We start from the raw sequence: 8944 nt of genomic DNA, 5'->3' as shown, positions 1-8944 counted from the left end.
CGCTCATCGAACTCACCGAGTCTCATGCTCAACTTGAAGCTTCATATGCTAAAGAGCTTGCCAAGGTGCCTTCTCCTCTTATTGATATTAATGATGCTTGTGCTACTAACTCTACTTCTTGTGAAGCATCCATTTTAAAGGAGAATGTTGAGCTAAGGGCTCAACTTGAGTTGCTATCTAGCAATTATGGGAAATTGGAAGAAAGCCATGTAATGCTCACAAGCTCTCATGATGATCTTCTAGCATCCCATAATGTGCTAAAATTAGCTCATGAGGCTATTACTACCAAGGTAACATCGAGTGAGCCTCATGTTGACATTAGCACTACTTCTAGTCAAAAAGCTATATTGCCATGTGCTAGTCCTTGTAATTCATCTACTCATAATGTTGCTACATCTTGTGATGAATTACTTTCCATGCCTTGTTGCTCTAACAATGAAGCTTATACTTCCTCTAGTACTTGTGTTGACACTAACCATGTAGAGGAAATCAAAGAGCTCAAGGCCCAAGTCACTTCCTTGAAGAAAGACTTGGAAAAGAGTCATGAAGGGATGTCCACACTCAACAATGTCTTGTGTGGACAAAAATCCCCGAATGATAAAAATGGACTTGGATTCAACTCCAACAAGAAGAAGAAGTCCAAAAGCTTCAAGAAGAAGGGCCAAGAACAAGTCAAGAATCTGGCCAAGATTATTTGCTTCAAGTGCAAAATTGAAGGGCACCATGTTAGATCTTGCCCACTAAAGAAGAAGCCCCAAAGTCACAAGCAACAAGGGAAGAGGCCACAAGTGCACTCACATACTCAACTACAAGTTGAAGAAAGGCCCCTTCCCAAGAAGACCCAATCCAACACTCCTCATGTTGAGAAATCAATAGGGAAGAAATTAAAGGGTAGATGTTGCTACTTATGTCGTCAGAAGGGTCACTTCGCTTCTTCTTGCACGAGAAGTAATTTATCCAACCCAATCATTATTGATGATATCTATTCTCTTGGGAAGGATAAGGTTGGCAATGCGTTTGCCAAGTTTGTTGGTACTCAAAGTGGTGTCAAGAAAAGTACCATTTGGGTTGCCAAGCCTATTGTGACTAACCTCTTAGGACCCAACGTGGTTGGGGACCAACAAGCTCAAACTTGATCAATAGGTGAACATGGAGGACATTAGAGACTTGGATACATAATGAAGAATTAAGGGGTCTTCATCATTCATATTATCTCAAGCCAAGTCATTTGGATTATCGAGTTTCTAATGTGCCTCCTTACGGTAACTTGTACTTAAACTATTTACATTTTTAGTTGCTTGCCCCTTTTGCATGTTGTGGTTTTGTACCTTGCATGTGTTTGTATATGTTGTGCTTCCAACTTGCTTATCTTGAGTAAGCGAATATGTGTATGTTGGTTTGCATATCATGTTCATGTGAGTCTTCTATTGAGCCTTATTGCATCTTGTTTGTATCTTTGATTGGCTCTTGTGAGAGATTAATGGATTATTTCATTATGGGGGAGTGATGTGCTTTGCACACCTCACGATCCTATAAATGTGTATACATGGGGAATACCACTTAGTATTGATATTTCAATATTATCTAGTTTCTATGTGGTATCTCTTACTCATGAGAAATTCAAATTCTAAATGGTCCATTAATTATCTCTTGTTGGTTTTTCATTTGCCACTTGTTAATATTGTTGGGTTATCACATTATGGGGGAGTAATATGCTGTGTGCATATTACAAGCCTAGAGAATGTGTACATTTGAGGTATTGCCACTTAGTGTTAATATTGTAAATTATCTTGTTCCTAGGTGGCATGCTTGCTCTACAAGTGTCATTTGCTTGCATTTTATGGGTAAAGATGATCTTGGATATATTTGCGATCTACCAATGAGTATCATTTCCAAAATACTTCTTGTCCTTGACAATTTGTATTCCCATCATGTGGTAGGAATTGCTAATCATCTTTACATTGGATTTTGTGTTTCGTTTGTCTTCCTTGCCTCTTGTGGATCTATTTTAGCTTGTCTAGAGTTTTTATAGATATAGAGAAAGTGATGATCCCATCTTGTGCATTTTGTATTTAAATGCAAATTCTATATAATGCACAACCCTTGGGGGAGCTATCCTATTTTCTTTAGAACACTCTCTTTATTCACCCATCAGAAAATCTTTTGATCCCCATCAAGTGTATGTTGATGGGAGGCAAGTCTTGCTCTTTATGATGCTTTGTGCCATCATGAAAATTTGTCGAGGGTTTGGTTTGTTGGAACCTAGCTCTCTTTGGAAACTAGATACCTCGTGTTTGTTTTCCTTCAATTGGTATCTTGTTTCCTTTTTAGTTGGCATGTGTCAATGGATATCTCATGCCTTGTTGAATATTTTAATTGATATCCCTCAAGTGATAGTTTTTCATTTGCTATCTTATTATCACTTTATACCTTGTCTTTTGGTATCTTATCAACTATATGTTGATTGGATTCTTGAAAGCCATGAGCATGCATATTTACTATATGTATTTCCTTTGGCATGCTTTCTTTCTTTGACCCAATATATAGGGGAAACTTCACCTTGTCATAAAATGGCTAACGTGTGCATGAAATTCAAATTCATATCTATATGCACATATGTATGTGGAGTTTGTCCTATGTATTGTTGGTTTCTAACTCTTTGGTCCCAATGAGTTTGGGCACCATTTTGTTTGTTTTGTTGTTCCAGGAACAATTGGAGATGCATTGGATGCTCGGCTCACCTATAAGGAAGGTGTTGAGACCATGTTATTATTGGAGCCAAGTTAGGATGATCAAAGAACAACTATCTACTACATCAATCCAATGTTGTCTCGGTAACAAGTATCTACTTCATGCATTCTTTTCTCGCAAAGGCCCCTGTTTTTTTCTTTACAGGGTGCATCATGACATGAATCTCTTGATTCGTTCTTGTAGTACTTGTTTCCTTTCTCAAAGCATCCTAACGATGATGTCTTATTACTAGTTGGGATGTCTTTGATGTTCGTATGTTGGAAGTTCATATTGTACAATAAGAAAATATTAGGCCATGTGCTTTGCTTCCAAGCAAAAGATCTTATTGATATGTTTATGACTTCCTTTTGGATATCTAGTTTGTTCCTTCTTGTAACCATTTCGTGTGTACATTCTTCTTTGTGGATATATATCATCATGATTGTCTTCTACTTAGAAGCTTTTACACATGAGAGAAGTTACATCTCTAATTGATATCCTCTTTTCTTTTACGTCCACCGTTGCATTTCCTTTTTCAGTTTTTGGTGGCTTCGTGAAAGGATTTGTCTTGAGTGTGTATCTTATTTTCCTACATCTTGATGCACTCTTTGGCCGTGAAGATAATTTTTCCTCATGCCTGTCTTGATGAGGGTTTTGCCATTTCGATTGGTATCCCTCCTCTCTTGACAAGGTTCTTTTTTCCTATCTTCACCATGGGTTGTCACAAGCGTTGGTTCTTATTTTGTTTATTAGTAAGCTTGTGAACCCATTTTATAGTAGGTGTGTGTGGGAATGATATGTCTTGCACTTTGTGTCTCATTTCATCAAGACTATGTTGATGAGTAATGTTCATCCTTATCTTAGTCTTCTCAAGTGCCCTGCCATGACTCACACACATTATTTTGGTTGAGCCTAATCTTAAGTTGCTTGTTTTACAAATTGCTCAACCACTTGTTTTGCGCAAGAGATTTGCTTATTGTCTCATCTTTCTTCTTGCACCCGTTGTGTGTTTTTATTAATCTTGGGGGAGCAACGATCCTATTTTGTGCACTTGTATCATATACAAAAATCTCTTATTAGTGCACAAATCATGGGGAGCTTCTCTAGTTTTGATAAAACACTCTGTTGCTTTTATCATAATATCTTTTATTCATGTGGTTCGAAGGACCATATGATTGTTTGTTCCATCCGGTATCTTTTGATTGCTTGCCTCTATTTTGGTATGTCCTTGTGGCATACGATTCCTTTATTTGCAATCTTTGGGTCCTCAATATAGTTTGTTTTCCTCCAACTACTTATCATTGTATTTGTGTATTTCTTTGCACTCATTTGCTCAGAAGTACACACTTTTTGGAGGACCAACAAATATATTGGCTTTCTAAACTTTTTGTCCATTTTGGCAATCGATGCCAATGGGGGAGAAGTTTAGAGAGTTTAGTTTACTTTGGATATGCTTAGAGGGGTTTGCTTTTATTGCGTAAGCATTTACATCTTGCACGCATGCATTATTGTTTTGTATGTGTGCGGTTGGTTATGCTTATTTCCTTATATAAACTCTCTTGAAGTAGTTGTCATCAATTACCAAAATGGGGGAGATTGTTGGAGCATATATCTCCATATGTGGTTTTGGTACTTGATGACAATTCCTATGGACTAATGGTTGCCTTAAGTTACATTTATAGGATTTGTCCATAGGCACTTCTTGAAGCCCATCTGTTGGGTTCAAGGAGTTTATATGATGACCAAGATGGTATTCAAGGTATTATCCAAAGAATGGTCATAGAGACACATGGTTCATCAAGATCTCAGACAAAGAGTAAATCAAGATGATCAACACACAAAGCGTACAAGATGTACCGAGAGGGATCAAGTGATCCCATGGTATGGATTTGTCCATAGGCACTTCTTGAAGTCCATCTGTTGGGTTCAAGGAGTTTATATGATTACCAAGATGGTATTCAAGGTATTATCCAAAGAATGGTCATAGAGACACATGGTTGATCAAGATCTCAGACAAAGAGTAAATCAAGATGATCAACACACAAAGCGTACAAGATGTACCGAGAGGGATCAAGTGATCCCATGGTATGGATTTGTCCATAGGCACTTCTTGAAGTCCATCTGTTGGGTTCAAGGAGTTTATATGATGACCAAGATGGTATTCAAGGTATTATCCAAAGAATGGTCATAGAGACACATGGTTGATCGAGATCTCAGACAAAGATTAAATCAAGATGATCAACACACAAAGCGTACAAGATGTACCGAGAGGGATCAAGTGATCCCATGGTATGGTAAGCATTGTCCATTACGTGTTTGTGTACTAACCCATGGTCTTCGTGAGAGTTCTGTGTGGGGGTTAGGTGTGTTTACATGGGCTTGCGTCAAAGGGAAGATCTCATACAACCCATGGAGTATGACGTCAAGTTGTGATCATCATCAATGGTTGATCAAGATCTCAGACAAAGAGTAAATCAAGATGATCAACACACAAAGCGTACAAGATGTACCGAGAGGGATCAAGTGATCCCATGGTATGGTAAGCATTGTCCATTATGTGTTTGTGTACTAACCCATGGTCTTCGTGAGAGTTCTATGTGGGGGTTAGGTGTGTTTCCATGGGCTTGCGTTAAAGGGAAGATCTCATACAACCCATGGAGTATGACGTCAAGTTGTGATCGTCATCAAGATTGCGATGTGCAAGTTCAAGTGGATCAGCACGAAGATAGCATGCTTGAAGCTTGCCGTCCATTGTGGTGGCAATGGACTTGTGAAGATATGATGAAGAGTGGCTCACCCATAGTGAGTATGGGGGAGCAATCAACTAGCCTTCATCAAGCCAACACAATCAAGAAAGGTGGTCCATCTTGAGGAAGCCAAGATCATCATCATCTAGCTCAAGAGGACGAGGTGCAAGGTATAGGTTTGCCCTTGATAGGTTTTCTGGTTAGGATAGATTGCTGTTCTATCAAGGGGGGCTCTCAAGTGAGTAGCTTGATCGTATCGTTCGTTGAGAGCTCAAACCATTTGCATCCTTGCATCATACTTCTTGGTTCTTGTTTGGTGTTTCTCTTTGTGAGTTTTAGAGCCTATGGTCATCTTCGTGACAAGCTCGAGTTCATCGAAAATGGAGTCCATATGCATCTACTATGATGTTTTTGATGTTGGAGTTTTTGCCGGTTCTTCATTCATAGAGATCTCTCATCTCTATATCTTTGGCATATTCATAACCGCATGGTCTTAAGATTTCCCTTGTCGTCCTGAATCCAAGAAGCTTGGGTTTGCTCGATTCGGAGCTCGTTTGCGAAAGTTATGGCTCTTTCAGTGGCGAGCGGTTGTACCGCTGGACCTAGCGGTAGTACCGCTGGACCTAGCGGTAGTACCGCTAGAGTTGGCGGTAGTACCACTGGCCCTAGCGGTAGTACCGCTGGCTCGCGGTCGTACCGCCCCTGGTCAGCGGTAGTACCGCTCCAGGAGCTTAGTACCGCCTGCCTAGCGGTTGTTCGTGGACGGACCTTTTTGCGAAGACTTTCTTGGCGGTGGTAGTGCCGTTGCACTACCAGGGGCCCAGCGGTAGTACCGCTGGGGACAGCGGTAGTACCGCTGGTGTGCCAGCGGTAGTACCGCTGGAGCTCGGGCAGAAAGTGGGGGTAACGGCCTGATTCCTTCCCCCACTATATAAAGGGGGTCTTCTTCCCCCTTGGTCTTATCTATCTGTTGAGCTCTTGTTCTACCTCCATTGTTGACATTCTTAGAGCTTGCTTACTCTCAATCCCTCCAATGATTCTTGCTTGTTCTTGAGGGAAAAGAGAGAGGAGATCTAGATCCACATCTCCACCAATCACTTTCTCCTCTATGTGAGGGGAACCCCTTGGATCTTGATCTTGGAGTTATTTGTGAGCTCCTTGTTCTTCCTCTCATATTTCTCCATAGCTTTCGTTGTTGTGGAGGGATTTGAGTGTGAGGGACTTGACCACTTCGTGTGTTCTTGCCATGGCATTAGTTGCATCGGTTTGAGTTCTCCACGGTGATACGTGGAAGTGAGAAGTTGAGAAGCTTACTACCTTTGGTACTTAGTACCCTTGATATTGTTCTTCATGGATGCTTTGGCGTCCTAGAAGCTTGGTGGTGTCTCGGAGCTCAATCATTGTGGTGTGAAGCTCCAGGAAGCGTCGGGGTCTCCAATTAGGTTGTGGAGATTGCCCCGAGCAATTTGTACGGGTACCGGTAACCGCCCCCAAGGGATGCCACGTGTACGGGTTCGGTGACCGCCCCCAAGGGTTGCCATTTGTACAGGTTCGGTGACCGCCCCCAATGGTTGCCATTTGTACGGGTTCGGTGACCGCCCTCAAGGGTCCCTTAGTGGAATCACGGCATCTTGCATTGTGCGAGGGCGTGAGGAGATTACGGTGGCCTTAGTGGCATCTTGGGGAGCATTGTGCCTCCACACCGCTCTAACGGAGATTAGCATCCGCAAGGGTGTGAACTTCGGGATACATCATCGTCTCCCCGTGCCTCGGTTATCTCTTACCCGAACCCTTTTACTTATGCACTTTACTTTGTGATAGACATATTGTTTATTGTAATATATCTTGCTATCACTTAGTTGTTTATCTTGCTTAGCATAAGTTGTTGGTGCACATAGGTGAGCCTAGTTGTTTGTAGGTTTTGTGCTTGACATATTAAACATTAGTTTTATTCCGCATTTGTTCAAGCCTAAACCTTAACTATTTTAAAGCGCCTATTCACCCCCCCCCTCTAAGCGACATCCACGTCCTTTTCACACGTGACCCAGGGAACATATGGTTTAGTTTAAGCGTGGATGGAATTAATCCTTTCGGGGAGCAGAGCAGAAATCACAACACCTGGCCCGTGACTCTATGTATGTATAACCTTCCTCCTTGGATGTGCATGAAGCGGAAGTTCATTATGATGCCAGTTCTCATCCAAGGCCCTAAGCAACCCGGCAACGACATTGATGTGTACCTAAGGCCATTAGTTGAAGAACTTTTACAACTGTGGAATGGAAATGGTGTACGTGTGTGGGATGAGCACAGACAGGAGGAATTTGACCTGCACGCGTTGCTGTTTGTAACCATCAATGATTGGCCCGCTCTCAGTAACCTTTCAGGACAGACAAATAAGGGATACCACGCATGCACTCATTGTTTAGGTGACACCGAAAGTATATACCTGGACAAATGCAGGAAGAATGTGTACCTGGGCCATAGTCGATTTCTTTCGACAAACCATCAATGTCGAAAGAAAGGCAAGCATTTCAAAGGCGAGGTAGATCACCGGAAGAAGCCCGCCATGCGTAACGGTGATCACGTACTTGCTATGGTCAATGATTTGAAAGTAATATTGTCAAGTATTCAACCCAAATTTTTGGGTTCACCAAAGGGAAGCGAAAGAATATTGTCAAGTATTGGCAGCTGAGTTTATCAGATTCAACCACACCTGAAAGATTAGTGTCTGCAAGGAAAGTATCAGTAGCAAAATAGTATGATAGCAACGGTGCCAGAACCGATCTGTTGACGGCAGACTATTCCTAACTGTTGTATCAATGGCGCCAGAAGTTTGCATGTGAACGATTAACTATTCTTCCCCGACAATAGTGTCGGAAAAGATCTTGCAACAAGTAACAGCGAAGTAGCAAGGAACAACAGTAGTAGTAGCAGCAAAGTAACAACAATAGCAACAGTAACAGCAAAGTGACAGCAGTAGAAACGGTAGCAGCAAAGTGGCCCAATCCCTTTTGTAGCAAGGGACAAGCCTAGACAAAGTAACATAGCGAGGACTAGTAGTAAAAGACTCGTAGGCAGTGGATCGGTGATGGGTGAGTGTGACGGATGTGATTCATCATGTAACAGCTATAACACGGAGAGATATGTAACTCGCTCCCGTTCGTCAATCTAATGTAGGCATGAATTCCGTATGTAGTCATACGTGCTTAGGGAAAAGAACTTGCATGACATCTATTGTCCATCCCTCCCGTGGCAGTGGGGTCCTGATGGAAACTACGGGATATTAAGGTTCTCCTTTTAATAAAGATCCAGACCAACGCATTAACACGCGGTGAATACATGAATTCCTCATACTATGGTCTTCTCCGGGAGTGGTTCCGGCTATTGTCATTCCGGGGTTGCCGGGTCATAACACATAGTAGGTGACTACAACTTTCAAGATAGGATCTAAACCACACATATACTCG

This window comes from Hordeum vulgare, chromosome 7H (assembly GCF_904849725.1).
Source record: "Hordeum vulgare subsp. vulgare chromosome 7H, MorexV3_pseudomolecules_assembly, whole genome shotgun sequence".
Classification (NCBI taxonomy): domain Eukaryota; kingdom Viridiplantae; phylum Streptophyta; class Magnoliopsida; order Poales; family Poaceae; genus Hordeum; species Hordeum vulgare.
This window is presented reverse-complemented; position numbering follows the sequence as displayed.